The 16,177-nt window shown below is 47.1% G+C and overlaps 1 protein-coding gene and 1 pseudogene across 1 annotated transcript in view; both read left to right on the top strand.

Moving 5' to 3' along the window:
• Window positions 1-16,177, top strand: part of LOC147703532 (uncharacterized) — a 125,900-nt gene that overhangs the window by 63,412 nt on the left and 46,311 nt on the right. The window lies entirely within an intron of this gene.
• On the top strand, window positions 1,983-5,380 carry LOC147703533 (solute carrier family 25 member 44 pseudogene; annotated as a pseudogene).

The raw sequence follows: 16,177 nt of genomic DNA, 5'->3' as shown, positions 1-16,177 counted from the left end.
TATCCTGATTACCCGCGTAAAGGACAGAACTTGCGCAATAACTTTCTTATGGTGAAACGATAATTGTGAGAACACAACATTAAATACAGTCTATTATCTCCAGCCAAATTGCGATTACAGTTAGTGGCCAGGTACATTTCTACGACTCTCCACAAGAGGTACTGGACTGGATGGACGCATTGGGCCAGGAGGTACTGCGAATGCACCAAGGGGCTTTGGGTCCTGCACGGGCCCAGTGTGTTGCTCTGGCCGCAGCAAGAGGACAGTGCTGAGAGGCCTTGACACAATGAGAGCCTTGGGAGGAGGCCAGATACTTGTCTGCCCAGATTGAACCCTACATCTGGAGATCCCTGGCTCGATGGGCGGTGATGCTTTCTCTCAGATCTTACTGGTGCCTGATACCTTGAGCGACAGGACAGAGACTGGCCAGCATGAGTTGGGACCTGAGTGAGTTTGTGGGCGCCATGGCTGACCATGCCCACGCTATATTTCCACTCAGCTTCCTATGACCGTGGCTGCACCCCCTCAGTCCTGGCACTCTGGGGTGGCGACACCGACAGAACTGGAGGGATTGGGGTGTCTGGTAAAGGGGACAGACTATACTAAGAGACCTTCTTTTATAGCTACGTCACTGTATATATGCTTCAATGTTTAGGGGATAATGCCAATTTGCCTGATTTACTCCGGCACTCAGGATACACATACAGCCTAGCACTATCACGGACTGCTTCACACTATGTGGGGGGTGGATCATATTTTCATTTTGCTCTGTGGCGGAGGCTGGCAGGGGACCGGTCCTATTCTGGCTTGCTGAGTACTCTTGGTCTCGCGGTTCACAGGAGGCGTGATTCCTCTACCTCTTTCACACTTAGACTATACACTAGTTGAGGAAGGGGTGGGAAGTGGGAGAATTGTGAGGCGGTAGCCAGTCCCCTTCCGGCCGAAGGTTAAGCTGGAAGGTGTTTTGCACATTCTGTCTGGGGTGGGAGGATGGGGGGGGACTTGGAGATGTTGTTTTTCTAATTCATGGTTTTTGTTGTGTTTTTTATGTTATATGGGACACAGTCTGAATGTTTGTGCTTTTTATTTTGCACTGTGTGCACTGCTGTGGGCTTGGTGGCAGGACCTAGGACTATTTTTAAAAACGATGTTATTGTCTTTTTGCATAATAACGATACGTTTATAGCCAAAGGTAATTCAAGAACATTCTCATCTTCACCTTTGCGGTGTCACATAGTGCGCAAATCACACATTTCGGTTCTTAAGTCTCCTCCGAGACGGTTACAGTATACTGTGTATATACCAATTTTCAATTATATAGAAACTTAACAGTGAACTTACCCCCCTCCCTCCCCAAACAGGGTCGTGCTATGTAATGCCATCTTGGGAACAGTAGGAGGCACCACTTGCTGTATGTTCATGGTTCTATATCATCCACAGTTATTGAAGAGTCCCCCAGCTCTGCCACTACTACTTTTTCTCAAGCAGTACTAAATATCTATTGCATTTCTCGAAGAGACACATCTGTGAGGAGATTGCATCCCAGCGTACAACGTAAGTAACAGGGCCATATCTACGCTATTTCATACTCCAGATCTGCACGGGCGCCACCATCTGGGTGGCACGGGGACCCTTTTCAGAGGATACTGGTGTGTGTGTGTGTGGACCGAGAAGGGCAATATGTTATTTGTGATGGAACTTTAGATGCACATACGTTTTGTTTGGCCAATGTCTACGCTCCCGGTGTAGACGATTAGGCCCTTTTTTAGGAGACGTATTGTCGGTGGTAAGAAACTTCGACCTGGTCAAGTTAATCGTCGCTGGAGATTGTAATTGTGTCTTGGACGGTATGGTACACCGCTGGCCTACCCAAACTGACTGACACCCTGAAACAACTGATCCTGGGGATGGGACCTGGGGACGTATAGAGGGCTCAACATCCACGCACTCTGGCATACTCTTGCTATACACTAACTGCCAAAATGTACAGTCAGCTGGATTACATCCTTACAAAGGCTGATGCGACTCCGCAGGTGACAGCTGTGAATTTCCTGGACAAGTACATTTCTGACCGGATGTATGACATCACAACGCATGCTTTTACCACGCATGCTTTTACATCGCAACTTTTACAACGGATGCCTTAACAACGCATAGTGTTGAGGGGTGCTGGATAGTGAATAGTTTAATTTACTATTCCAACTCCAGTCCCCGTGGATAGTAGGGAAGGTGTTGGATAGTAAATTAAATATATTCCCTATCCTAGAGCGCCCCCCAGCGCAATGCGTTGTAATGGTTTGCGTTGTAAAAGTTGCGATGTAAAAGCACTGCGTGGTAAAAGTTGCGTTGTAAAGGATGTTTCCCTTTCTGACCACTCACCCCTCCTCCTTACATACTCTGATAAGGCGACAAACCTGAGTCCCGTTATTGCGCATGCAGCCTGAAGCACTCACAGATCCAATCGATTGGGGAACAATAGCAGAGACACTTATTGATTTATTTAGAATGAATTGGGAAAGTATGCAACATAGAGCAATCGAGTGGGACGTCATGAAGGTAGAGCTCAGATGTGTTGGAATGGCTACCATTACAGGCATTCGACACACTAGAATGGGAACTGACTTTACAGGAAACAGTAGCGACCTTAGGCAGGGAATTTCCACACAACCAAGCAAAACGTGCCAAGTTGGTTGAGGCTAGAAAAGTGCTTTACTCCTCCTGTGAGCACCTTGAGAAACATATATGCCTCTCATACAGAAGGGGATTGGGCAGTTTGTTTATTAGCCAGAATAAGTAAACAAGAACACAGCTTTGAGCCCATATTGACAATCCGTCGGGAAGAGAAGTACATACTCAACAGGCAATCAAAAAGATAATGACTGCATGCCTATGAGAGGTATACACATCCTGAGCCAAGTGGTGGACGCCTACCTGAATGCACTACCACTGACACAGCTAGAGGGCCGTGAAAGGAGGACCTGTAAGGTCCTGTGACCAAACAGGAAATAATGCAAGTTATAGACGCCCTCAAAAGAGCGAAGGCACTGGAAGGGGACGGTTTGCCGGCAAAACTATATAAAGCATTCCCAGGGACAATGGGCGGCAGGCTGTTACCCGTGTAGCTGGAGGCCTTATAATGGGATATACTCTCGACCTCCATGAGGGAGGCCCTAGTATTGATGTCTAAACCTGAGAAGGACCCAATAGATGGCACCTCCTACCATCCCCTGTTGCTTCTGAATATAGATTAAAAAATACTCAGACACATCCTGGCGCATTGCCTATACTGGTATCTCCAGACCCAGATCCACCCAGATTAGTCAGGATTTATCCCAGCAGGAACACCTTCTTTAACTTAAGGCGATTATTGCACAAGCTTCACGTGCCATTTTTGGATCAGAATCAATATGCCCTAGCCTTTTTAGGTCGAGGGACCGTAGGCTGTCTTGTCACCGGAAGTCCGAAGAATTAATGTGTCTTAGTGTGGCAGCTTAAACCCGCCTCTGTCCTCGTCTCTCCTCCATTGGCTGGCTTCCTAAACGGAGGCCAGCCATTGGAGGAGAGAGGCGTCCCTCCAAAGAAGCTCCGTCTCTTTCGGATTCGGGGGCGTGTTGGTGCTGTTCTTTCCACTTTTAAGCCCCGCCCCTTTTGGGGACGGCCAAACACGCCCCCGAATCCGAAATTTGCGGAGTTGCGGCCGCCATTTTGCGTTGCTTTCCTGGTGGCTTCACTAGCGCTTGGGAGCTGTAGCAAGAATAAAATCCACAGAAGTAAGTGTCGTTTTAGATGTAGTTTATTGAATAAGCGCTTTTAATTCTTACAAAGCGCTGGGGAGCGCTTTCCGTTCATCGCGGCTGCCCACGCCGCACTTGTGCCAATTCTCGCCTTGTTTGCTTTCCTGGTGGCTTCACTAGCGCTTGGGAGCGCTTTTAATTTCCACAAAGCGCTGGGGAGCGCTTTCCGTTCATTGCGGCTGCCCACGCCACACTTGTGCCAATTCTCGTGCCCACACGGGTGCCACCCCGCCTTGCAGCGCAAGAAGAGAAGGAGAGAGGAGCCGGCGCCCGCGCCTGACGGTGGGCGGGGCCGGCTGGGACAAAGAAGAGCCTCGCAGGCTCCATTTCCGCTTCTCCCAGGCGGGAGGAAGCTGTTCTCCAGCTCGCGGGTAGCGCTGCGCAGCTCCGGTCTCAGGAGCGGACCAGGCCAGAGATCAGCACCAGCGGGGGCTCTCATGTGTAAAAAGAGCCCCGCTCCCCGTCTGCGGCTTACCTGGCGCGTGACGGACCGGGCTGCGCAGGAGACCTCCGTCAGCCCCACACCGGGAAGAGTGGTGCCGCCCCAGAGGAGACAGACCAGAGGAGACGTCCCCCAGACATCCGGTGAGTGGAGCCCAGTGTTGTTTGGTACAGAGGGGGGCGTCGAGGCACATTGCTGGTGTTTTATGTTTTTGGAGTGTGCATGACTATGATGATTCGGGTCAGCGTTTACCCCTTTACACTCATTCGGACCCGTCTGCAGATTCAGAAGGGGAAAAGCCTTTACAATGGTACATTTGATGCCTTTCTAAAGATTCTGCGGACAGAAGGGGTGTCTGGTTTCTACCAGGGATTCCTGGTCAACACATTTACCCTGATATCGGGTCAGTGCTATGTAACAACATATGAGCTCACCCGGAAATATGTATCGGAGTACACTAACAGCAATGTTGTGAAATCATTAGTGGCTGGTGGTTCTGCCTCCCTTGTGGCACAGAGCATCACGATCCCCATTGACGTGATCTCTCAGCACCTCATGATGCAGCGGAAAGGGGAGACTTTGGGGGGAAGCTTTCGAGTGCACACCTGCGATGGGAAAAATCCAGTAGCTCTGGGACAGACTAAGGACATCATTGTGCAAATTTTCAAGGCAGACGGACTGAGGGGTTTTTACAGAGGCTACGTGGCCTCTTTGCTCACATACATTCCAAACAGTGCCGTCTGGTGGTCCTTCTATCATTTCTATGCAGAACTGCTCTCCCGGCTGGCTCCGAATGACTGTCTGCATCTAGTGCTCCAGGCTGTCTCTGGCCATTAGCTGCAGCCACAGCATCCACTATCACCAACCCTATGGATGTGATCCGGGCAAGGGTGCAGGTGGAAGGTAAGAGTTCCATCATAAACACTTTCAGACAGCTGATGGCAGAGGAAGGTCCTTGGGGCCTCACGAAGGGCCTGTCTGCTGGCATAATTTCTGCCACTCCCTCCACCATTGTCATTGTGGTTGGCTACGAGACCCTGAAGAAGCTCAGCCTTCGTCCTGAGCTGGTGGATTCTAAACACTGGTAGCAGTCTTTGAGAAATCATACTTTTACCCTTCGGTGTGTGATCGGTCAGAAACCTCTAAAAGCTCCTGACTTCGGACATTCTGGTGAACTAGTTCTGTCGGGATTAACTGTTGCCAAAAATGGAGCCATCTTCAGGGTCTTGCTGCACACCAGATTTATGAGAGACAATCTTCCACATGATGGTGACTGGGACATACAGTGTCACTGTCTCACTCTCCGTTCCATGGTGGACTTGTTGAAAGATTGCAAGTATTGGCTGCTGAGGTGTATGGATCTACATTGCACAGCTTCTGGATGACTGGCAAACTACTGATCGTTCCAGCTCTACCTGCTCTTTAGCTTTTGAAGGCACAATCAAGTGAAGCCCGGCTAACTCAACATCCAAGCTGTGTGCCATGTTTGTTTTGTATTTTTTATTTGTATATCCCCAAAACTCAGGTGTGTAAAACTGATTTGTTACCTTTGTGTATAAGCTTATGTAATGATGGCTTGAATCATGTGAGGGCTGCGGTGATTAGGAATTTTAATTGGAAAGTGGGCATGAGTATTGGGGGGGGCTCCTTCGGAATTATTTATAGGTACACTGATACATTTGAAGAATTAAGCACTGAACCAACCAAGGACATGAATACCGCAATTAAGGAAACTATTGTCTAAATCAGCTTTTCAATGATGTTAGAAATTGGGCAGTTTAATCTCAGCCTTCACTGAGGGTGCTGCAATTTTTTCATTTCATGTTGCTCTTCTGATATCTTAGAGACTTTTAATGATGAGGATGACATCTCTTATATCGACTTTCTTTAGATGATAGAAGCAGTTGAGTGGTTGCAGCTTATTAAAGGACCCAAGTGTGTTGGCGGCCATGTTCTCTACTTCTTGTTTTGTCCCACAGTCCCAGGTTATGTCCTCCGTTTGAATGATCTGCCTGACTTTTGATTTGGTGTGGCCATTATCTTCTTTCATTTTTTTGCAAAACTTTTTTTATTAGATGATGTTAGTAACAGTTTACAACAATGTCCACTGAGCTGTCAAGTCACAACCAGCATGTGCATATTCGCACACAAAGCCAGCTGGTTGTATGAATATGCAGCATGACTACTCAAAAATGATATATGAGGAAGAAAAAGTAATAACCCCCCGCCTTCCCCCACAAACACTAAGTAGTGCCAAACCCAAGGGTAAAAAAGTAACCTACCCGTCCTGCAGTTATATGTGTTGTTAATATTTTACCCGTCAGTCTATTGCTCCACATTACCGTTTTAAGGTTACAATAATGTAATGCATGTCAGCAATTTTGTTGATGTATGTGCCTGCATGGACTGGCACCCACATCTCATTTGCACGCCCTACCATTTCTAATAGGTGGCAGCCACCACTGTGTCTGAGGGGCTTCATATGAGAGCGGCACCCAGTATAAACTTGAAAGGGTACCTTTAGTGCCCACTAATGTAGGAAAAAGTGTCTTGAATGTAGTTGTATCTCTGTCTCCCTCGGTCGGTCTCCCACTCCTTCCCTCTATCTCCCCACACATCCATCCATCTGTTCTCTCGTTCACCCTTTATTCATCCACATTTGCATGCTTCCTTCATTGTCCATCCACTTGTCGGTATATGCATGCATCCATTTATCTTTTTAGCCATTGATCCAGTCACTAGCCCTTCACCTATCCTTCCACCAATCCTCAATTCACTCTGCTACTTATCGTTCCATTTCTCCATCCATCACTCCAATTGGTTCATTCTAAAGTCCATCCATCCTTCCACCCTTCACCATTTCTTCGTTCTTTGTTTCGAAGTTTCCTTCCTTCTTTCACTCTTCCTTTCCCCTTCCATTCTTGTCTTTCTTTCTGCCCATCTTACTTTTTCCTCCTGTGTAGATAGCTTTTTTGTAGGTGGCTCTATGTGTGGGTGGCTCTGTGTAGGTGGCTCTGTGTGTGTGGGTGGCTCTATGTGAATGGCTCTGTGTGTGCGTGTGGCTCTGTATGTGTGTGTGTGTCTCTGTGTGGGTGTAAATGCAATAGGTCATGCATATGCGAGCGATTAAGCTATTGGCATTGTAAATGACAATGCCATTTATTTAACGATTAGGCTATTGGTAATGTAAATGACAATGCTATTTATTTATGATTTTTAAAAAAATTTAATAAAATTATAAGCAATGCCAATAGCTCTACCTTTTATAATCCTGAGACCATTGCATTGTAAATGCTTGTTAGATATGGTAAAGGCGTTCCACTCTGTCTGGTGGGTCTTCATGTGGCGGGTGCTCGCTAGAATGGGGTGGGCCCCATATACACAGCCTGGGTCAAGTTACTGTACAAAGAGCCAGTGGCAAGGGTCCGAACGGGAAGCATAGGGTTGGTGGAGATTCACTTACAGTGGGGTACATGACAGGGATGTCCCTTGTCCCCCCTGCTATTTGCACTGGCAGTGTAGCAGGTGGTGTGTAGACTACAAGTGTTACATGGCTCAGGATTCAAGTGGGTCTGACAACATATGTAGTGTCATTATATGCAGATGACACTATGGTATATTTCCGATTATTTTGAATGTGCTGAGAGACTTCGGCAAGCTCTCTGGCCTACGTGTGAATCACTCTAAATCCATGTTGTTCTCGGTGGGGCAGCTGAAGGGTATGGCACTCCCCAGCAGGCCTCCCATGGAAGTCAGATACCGTACAGTAATTCACAGTACAAAATGACTAATGGTTCAGAATTATAATATTTAAAAAGTCAAATGTATTATATAGGAACCCCCATTTGTGACATCATATTCATGATTGTTCTTGTCAAACAGTGTAAAAACATTGAAGAATGTTTTCTTATATTTGTAATTGGATGAATGTTGTGGACGAATGAGAGGGTATGAGTATATGGTTGAAACAATAATGGAATGAAATACCACAGAGGTTGTTTTAAATGTTGTATAAATTACTTTAAAATGAATATGTCCTATCTTATATAGAATTTTTCTAAATAAAAATCATATTTAAATTGATGTTATTTGTCCTTATGGTCATTTCACTAAATGCCCCAAACATTGTCATGATGGATCTGACAATTTAAAATTGTAAAGCTGCCTAGGATTTTTTGTACAATTTTAGTTATTTGTCCCTGCCTTAAGGACTACATTTAGTAGCAGGGGAACCCCATTGTATTTGCATCAGTGTCTGGATATGCACATAGTGTATGAAATTCACCTGTGCCACACACTTAATATAGGTCACATGCTTGCCATCCTCTGCCTGTCCATCTCATTTTGGAATACCCTAAAATTGTTAATTGGAAAAATAGCCTTGATAAAGATGGTAGTACTCCCTCTCTCCCTGTACGTGTTGCAGGGCACTATGTATGAGATTCCCCTTAACGTTTTCTGGGAACTAGACCACCTCATGCTCGATTTACTTTGTGCTGAGAAAAGACGTAGGGTGAGCTTGGCCACACTCAAACTGGAATGGGACAGAGGCGTCATGGAGGTACCAGACCTGGAGATGTACTAATGAGCGCCGCACCTTCTTTTTACTGGTTTGATGCTGACCCAGCTTGGGAGTTGTCCGTACTATTAGGCACGTACGGTGACGCCGACCTAGGAGATTTACTTTTGTGTGGACACCAGAGACTACGCTTCATGATCACATTGGTATACAGACTCTGGGAGCAAGCAGTGCGACAAGTGCTTCATAGAGCGCCTTATGCAACGACATTGGAAATATGGAAAATCTGTCTCTTCGCACAGATAGCGCAGTTGATGGCCATAGACCTATGGTGGGATGGGGGCTGTGCCACTCTAGATGATCTATACCCAAAAGGCCGCTTTATTTCATTGCATGACACAATTGATAAATTTAATTGTTCCTTCAATACGAAAAAAGCTTTGCCATGGCACAAGGCATTGGCCAGGATTCCCTTAGGTCCCGGAACCCTCTCAAACACTTGTCACTCTGCTGACCATGGCGGTAGGTCGGAGACTCCATCACTTGCATATACTGAGCTCTACGAACAGACAGCCATGACACACTTTAAAGATCGAGGACGCATGGCTCCAAAATGTGACTTTACCATCACATTGGCAGAATGGACGAATGCAGGAGGTATCAGTAAATTCTTGATTTAAGCTAATCCAATACAACATAATTCACATTGCGTGCCTCTCCCCACAAATTCAACATACTATTTTACCTGACAGAAACCCTGGGTGTGTGCATTGTGGTCATAGAAAAGCGGATTTCCTCCATGTTGTGTTGGATTGTCCCCACCTTTTTGGGAGGAGGTCCTGCAGCACTTACACGAGGCCATAGGCTGGATGATCCAGAGAGAACTGAAACAATGTCTACTGGGTATGGTCCCCATAAAGAAACAACTGAAATTTAGCAGATGTTACTGTGAACAAGTCAGCCATCAGCTGTAGGCAATTGATATGCAGAGCACGCTCTTGCTCAGGCAAATTTCCTCCTGTGGAGAATTCTCCACAACATGCCCCCCAACCAACACCGCTGGCATTGGATTCTGTCACTAGGTCCGGTTGGGATCCAAAGATGTCGCATCTATTCCATGCTTCCATTTGGGCTAGTTGCAATTGGAGTCCTTCTTTTTCGTCATCTGACAGACGTACACTCTGAAAGTATGTGAGCTCCTTCCCTAGGTGGGAGATTTTTTGTCGCTGTACAGCTCGATAAAGAAGTGGGCTGGGAAAAATAGCCTCAGTGGAGGAGAAGATGAGACCTACCACCCTCACGATCTGCCTCAGGGAAGTGGAGGGGCTGGACATTGTGCGCCTTCCTTTGTGTCTGATCTTGGCTATCTTCTGGGATGAGAGACTCAGAGTGGCTCAGACCGAGTCCACTACAAAGCCCAGAAAAACTAGGGATTGAGTTGGGCATAAGATCAATTTCTTCTCATTGATGAGAAAGCCAAAGGAAACAGGGAGACTGGCGAATGAAGGTGGAGAGTCAGGGTCTGCAGGTATCGGTCCATTAGAAGGGTATCGTCCAGGAGGACCATGAGGTGTAACCCTCATGCCCTGAGATGTTTCACAGCAATTTAAGAATCTTGGTGAAGCACTATGGAGCCGAGGGCAGTCCGAAGGGAAGTGCTATAAACTCAAATAGTCTTGAAGTCAGTGAAAGTGTAAGAAGCGCCAAAGGGGCGGAAAGATCGGAAACAGGAGATACACATCCTTGGTATGTAAGGCAGTGTCCATCCAGGGTTGCAGCACTACTTGTGCCGCCCATTGTTTGTCAAAGTACAAAATGGCTCCCAGCCTGCCTCTGCAGACTTTTTCATTTACAACAATGGCAACGCCACCCCATCCCTTTAACAATACATGTAAGTCTCCCTTAAGGAAGGCCTATAGCACCCTATGGCAGGGAGCTGTATTTTGTGAAGTAAGCCATATATTTTTCATATGTCTTAACAGCAACACTTCCAAATTGTTGTTTTGCTGTGTTTAAGATAGGAGCCCCATTGAATAGTACAGGGTTCCTGGATGGCATCCCAACCCGGGTAGCTCCTGAATGGGACTACTTAACAGGGTCATATAAGGTAACAAATTAGTCGTGACATTACATGCAACTTAAAGGTAGGAAGTTGCAGTTCTCTACTCCAGCTAGTCCAGCCTGGGAACAGAGGCAGTAGCCGCAGAGAGAGGTGTCACCTCCTCACACAGGATGGTCACTCAGCGGGAAATAGCTAAAAGGCAAAATTCAAAGGTGAAGCTGCCTTTGGGAGGGAAGTAGCGCTAAACCCCCTGAGCAGGATGCCTTTTGTTCTTGCAGACAAAGTGGATACAGGGCCAAGGAGGGAAAATTCACTCCCAAACCTGTTCTATCGTGGGCATGTTGCCCTCTGACAGCCACACCCCTATGGGGGTCTATCAAGCTCCTTAAGACCAAAGAAGAGTTGTGCCATCTTGAAAGAAACAAGAATGTGGCACTCTGGGATAGCCAGATGCCACACATCACAACATCTTTGACACTGGGTAAGAGGGCACCCAGTAGCCCATTGGCTAGTGACCATGTGGTGTTCTCAGGGCACTTTGCTGGATCAGTATGGCACCCCTAGCACTCTGACCATTAGATCACACTGGAATCTAAGAGAGGACCGAAGAAGGAATACCCTGCTGCCCTTCCACCACACAAAGAGAGGCTGCACCTACTGCACTTTTAGGTTAGTGAGATTGGGACTGCTTCTACGGCTCCTGACCCAGGGCACCGCTGGTTTTCCGCCTTCACCCACAGCAGTGACACCAAGGATCAGCCATCTGATTCCCTGGAACCCGCTCCAGGGACACAAGAGCTGAAGTTGCCCAAACTGACTAAGTGGCAGCCACTGCTGAAGTTTTGCTGCTACCAGTCCCCTGGTTCGGAAGTCATCAAATCCGAGATAGCAAAAATCTGCACCCAAGTCTGCCTGACCTAGGAGTGCTGTTGAAGACTGGATTCATCACACCCAAGGGACACTAGCCCCCACCAAAGTATTTGGCTCCAACCGCGGTGCAGACTGATCAGTAGTCCAGCATCGGCTGCGATGTAGAGGACTTCGTAGGGCCCCAATCTCTGTGGCCAAGTTTGTCTTCAATTACCCGTAGACCAAGGAACCACCACAAAGACACCCTCATCAACCTTACCACAACCGGAGCATCCTTTAAGCCTCATTTTGCCTGCATCCCTCAGTATTAGGACCACTCCATTAAATTCTTGTAACATTGGGATATTGTTCCAAAAAAACGCTCTGGTGGCCAGGAAACCATCCAAAGTCCTATTTCTGGCCCCCTAGACAGCAGTCCTTTCGCACAACCCGAGCCAGAGTAGTCAAACTAACTATTCCAAACATTTCAGAAGTTTACAAAGTTTTTGAAGACCAATGCTTGTTTACAGTTGAATTTAATTGCTTTAATATCATCTAAAATCTGTATCTCTGTAACTCTGGTGAATTCGGCTCTTCAAGGTCTCTAAAAATTCATATAAATATACTCTATTTTGATAAATTGGTGTCCTTTTTTAGGTCTCGCCGGTCAATGCGCATGCGCATTGAGCTTGCGAGACTATAGGGGCTTAAACAGACTTTAACTAGACTGGCGATTTGATGCAGTGCATGTGCGCTTTTAGCTCAATGCGCAAGCGCAATGAGTTAAAATGCGCGTGCACAGCATCAATTCGCCAGCCATCTGTTGCCTAGCTTGGTGCCGCCAGCAGCTCTTCCCGCTCCACCCCCTGCTGCATCAAAGGCTTTCACTGCCGGCCGGCTGGCCGTGCTTTCAGTTTCACGGCCGCCAGGCCGTGTCTCCTTTTCTTTTTTTGTTTCATTAATTTAGTGGGGACGTTAAAGGCAAGTTTCTTATGTGGTTAGGAGGGGGAGGGGTCGTGTATAGCTTTCTGCTTTAAGATTAGTTGTTGTGGCTGGCAGCGGCCACTTAAAGCAATCCTTCCTCATCCTCGCTTGTAATTAAAATAATACATGCATGTGCTCATACCTAGAGGGGCTCTGAGTCAGTAATTGTCATCCATTGATCTTTTTAACTGTCAATCTCACCATATCATACAATATCGGGCAGTGAGTCACCGTACTTGAGCAAATCGGCTCTTATTCTCTGATAGCATTTTGTCTCCTCACGTCAACTGCCTCAAGTGTGCTTCACTGCCAGTGCTGCAGGGACAAAATCGTTTTCTTCAATTTGTAAATATTTTTGGGGGGTTTAAACGATCTCTTCGGGTTACAATAAGTACCTTTTTTATCTTTGCCAATAAGTATCACATTTTCCTCTGCAAATTAAAACTAGAAAGGGGTTATCTTTTCCGAGTACCGTGTTTGCTAGGAAGCACCCGTGGTGTTATGCTAAACTCCTATGCAGAGCTTGCTTTATTTTTAAAGTATGTTTATTGCAAGCATATAGTTAACATTTTTATGTCTCGCCTGTCAATGCGCATGTGCATTGAGCTTGCGTGACTATAGGGGCTTAAACAGACTTTAACCAGACTGGCGATTTGATGCTGTGCCTGTGCGCTTTTAGGTCAATGCGCAAGCGCATTGAGCTAAAATGCACGTGCACATCATCAAATCGCCAGCCATCTGTTCCCCAGCTTGGCGCCTCCGCTCCTGCTCTCTCCTGGCTGCTCATCCCCTATTTATACTTTCACGGCCGGCAGGCCGTGTCTCGTTTTATTTATTTTTTGCTTGTCTTATGCGGGCTCCCACACACCCATGTCTTTTAAAAGCATTGAAACTATTTGCGCATCCTATTTTCGTGCTTTCGTTAAGCTTCCCCTACTCACATCCTCTCGCATTTCCCCGCATACACACACCTACTTCCACCCTACTCTCCCGTTTCCACTCGATCCGACTCTCTTGGCTCTCTTCTTTTACTCTCCTATTCCCACTTTTCCTTTCCCCCTCGCACTTTCAGCGTCCCCCCCCATTTTTTTTCTCCATATTATGTTTACTATCCATGTCCCTCATGTGATTTCTTTTTCGTATGGTCCTCCACTCCACCCCCCGGAGCCCCCCATCCGTGCCGTGGCACACTGCACACTCCAACACTGGAGAGAGAACACGATGTACCTACTCACATCCTCTCGCATTATCTTTAGCATTTCCCCGCATACACGCACCTACTTCCACCCTACTCTCCCGTTTCCACTCGATCCGACTCTCTCTTGGCTCTCTTCTTTTACTCTCCTATTCCCACTTTTCCTTTCCCCCTCGCTCTTTCAGCGCCCCCCCACCCCTCCATTTATTTTCTCTCTATTATGTTTCCTATCCATGTCCCTCATGTGATTTCCTTTTCGTATGGTCCTCCACTCCACCCCCCGGAGCCCCCAATCCGTGCTGTGGCACACTGCACGCTCCGACACCGGAGAGAGAACACGATGTACCTACTCACATCCTCTCGCATTATCTTTCGCATTTCCCCCATACACGCACCTACTTTCACCCTACTCTCCCGTTTCCACTCGATCCGACTCTCTCTTGGCTCTCTTCTTTTACTCTCCTATTCCCACTTTTCCTTTTCCCCTGCTCTCAGCGCCCCCCCCCCCGTTTTTTTTCTCTCTATTATGTTTCCTATCCATGTCCCTCATGTGATTTCCTTTTTGTATGGTCCTCCACTCCACCCCCCGGAGCCCCCCATCCGTGCCGTGGCACACTGCACGCTCCGACACCGGAGAGAGAACACGATGTACCTACTCACATCCTCTCGATGGTTCTCGACAGCAGAGAGCGGCGGGCCGGTGCCAGCTCACGGCAATCAGTCACAGATGTGCAAGGCGAAGGTCTGATTCACGTTCCTTAGCCTCTTAAATCTCCCCACACATGCTGCAGATCATCCTGATGCACAGCCAGGGCATCCGAGGGCACCAGCGCTGGAGGTCATTACAAGAAAGCAAGAATGCATCTGCAACACGTTTTGAGCTAAGGTTGTTTTTGTAAGGAGTCTCATTATAAGGGCTGGCAGCTCACAATGGAGTTACTTGATTTTATAATGGAATTCCAAGGTGACGTGCAATATAAATGTAATGTACCTTAGGGGATAGTTTATTTATTCTCTGTCTACCAACAAGCTTGTTTTCTTGTTTCAGACTGCTGCGTCTTCAGGCAGTCACTTTTCCAACCAGCCCCCACGACCTTGCGCTCCTCATTAATATATTCCGTAACAGCAACTTAGCATTTCCCTTTGTTTACACTTAACTTCTACAGAATCACACTTCCGTTGACTGTCCAAGTATTCTAGCATGATGTGTCCCCAGAATCACGGTGCAAGGAGGCGTGTGGGCGTCACTGGGGACACTGCCCTTTGAGCTTCAATGTTCCCCACAGCAGCAAAGGTCAAAACCAGAATCCACACGTGATATCGCTACAAGCCTAACTTCCAGAGAAGTAAAGCATCTCCAAACATGTCCCATAATCACAGACGTGCCCTGCCCTCTTATTATGATGCAGCAGAAGCTCCACAGTAATAAATCCAGAGGCACCTGGTGCCAAAAGAAGCACTGGCACAGCAAAATGGCCCTGGGCTGCTTCAGGTGAATATGTTCTTTGCAATGGCTATCCAGAAACGGTCCTTAAACTTTTTACTGGTGCAGATTCGTGGCTTTACGCTTGAACCTGCACCCCAATGTTTGAAATCCACTTTCACCCACCACAATTCAGCACCCTGAGCTTACAATTACAGCAACAGAAACACCCGGCACGAGGCACACCACTGAGATCTGACCCCAGCAAAAACTAGAAGGGATTCACCCACAGCAGAGCCCCTTGGGAGCATCAAAGATGCCCTGCCCCACGCACAGCACCTAGTGTGACATTGGCCAGCCCCAACAAGAGCACCCCGTAATATCAGGATGAGCCCCACCTGCCTCTCAGGGTTGGAACCTGCCTCCCCTTCACCTCTTCATTTGCTGATTTATTTTTGGAATAAACAGAGTAGAAACACAAACCTCGCACGCTAAGAAAGCCATGTCATGATACAAAAAGACTCATTCTTCTACACTATTTAGATCACATTCCATGAGTTTGTGTTTTTTTAATCTGGATGCAGGCAGAAGCCCTCCCCAGTGGATCAAGTAAGACTGTTACACTATCTAAGCAAAACTGTCAGTCAGTTCAAGGAAATGCTTACACACAGCCTTCAACAACACAAAGGCGGCCACTTAACTTCTGCAAAAGCACTCCAGGTGCAGCGATTTTAATAAATTATGACTATTTTCCATGCAAACAGTTTTCAGTTCAAATGTGCTAATTATTTAGTAGATGGGAGACCAAGCGGCAAATTTATATGGAGAAAGCCAACCCCAGGGCACTGTACTTTGACAGCAGCCCCGTGTAAAGAGAATCAGCAGCACGCTGCCTGGCCCTGCTTGTCT

The sequence above is a fragment of the Lissotriton vulgaris genome, chromosome 7 (assembly GCF_964263255.1).
Source record: "Lissotriton vulgaris chromosome 7, aLisVul1.2, whole genome shotgun sequence".
Lineage (NCBI taxonomy): Eukaryota > Metazoa > Chordata > Amphibia > Caudata > Salamandridae > Lissotriton > Lissotriton vulgaris.
Note: the sequence above shows the minus strand (reverse complement) of the source record. Positions and strands in the feature narration are given on the sequence as shown.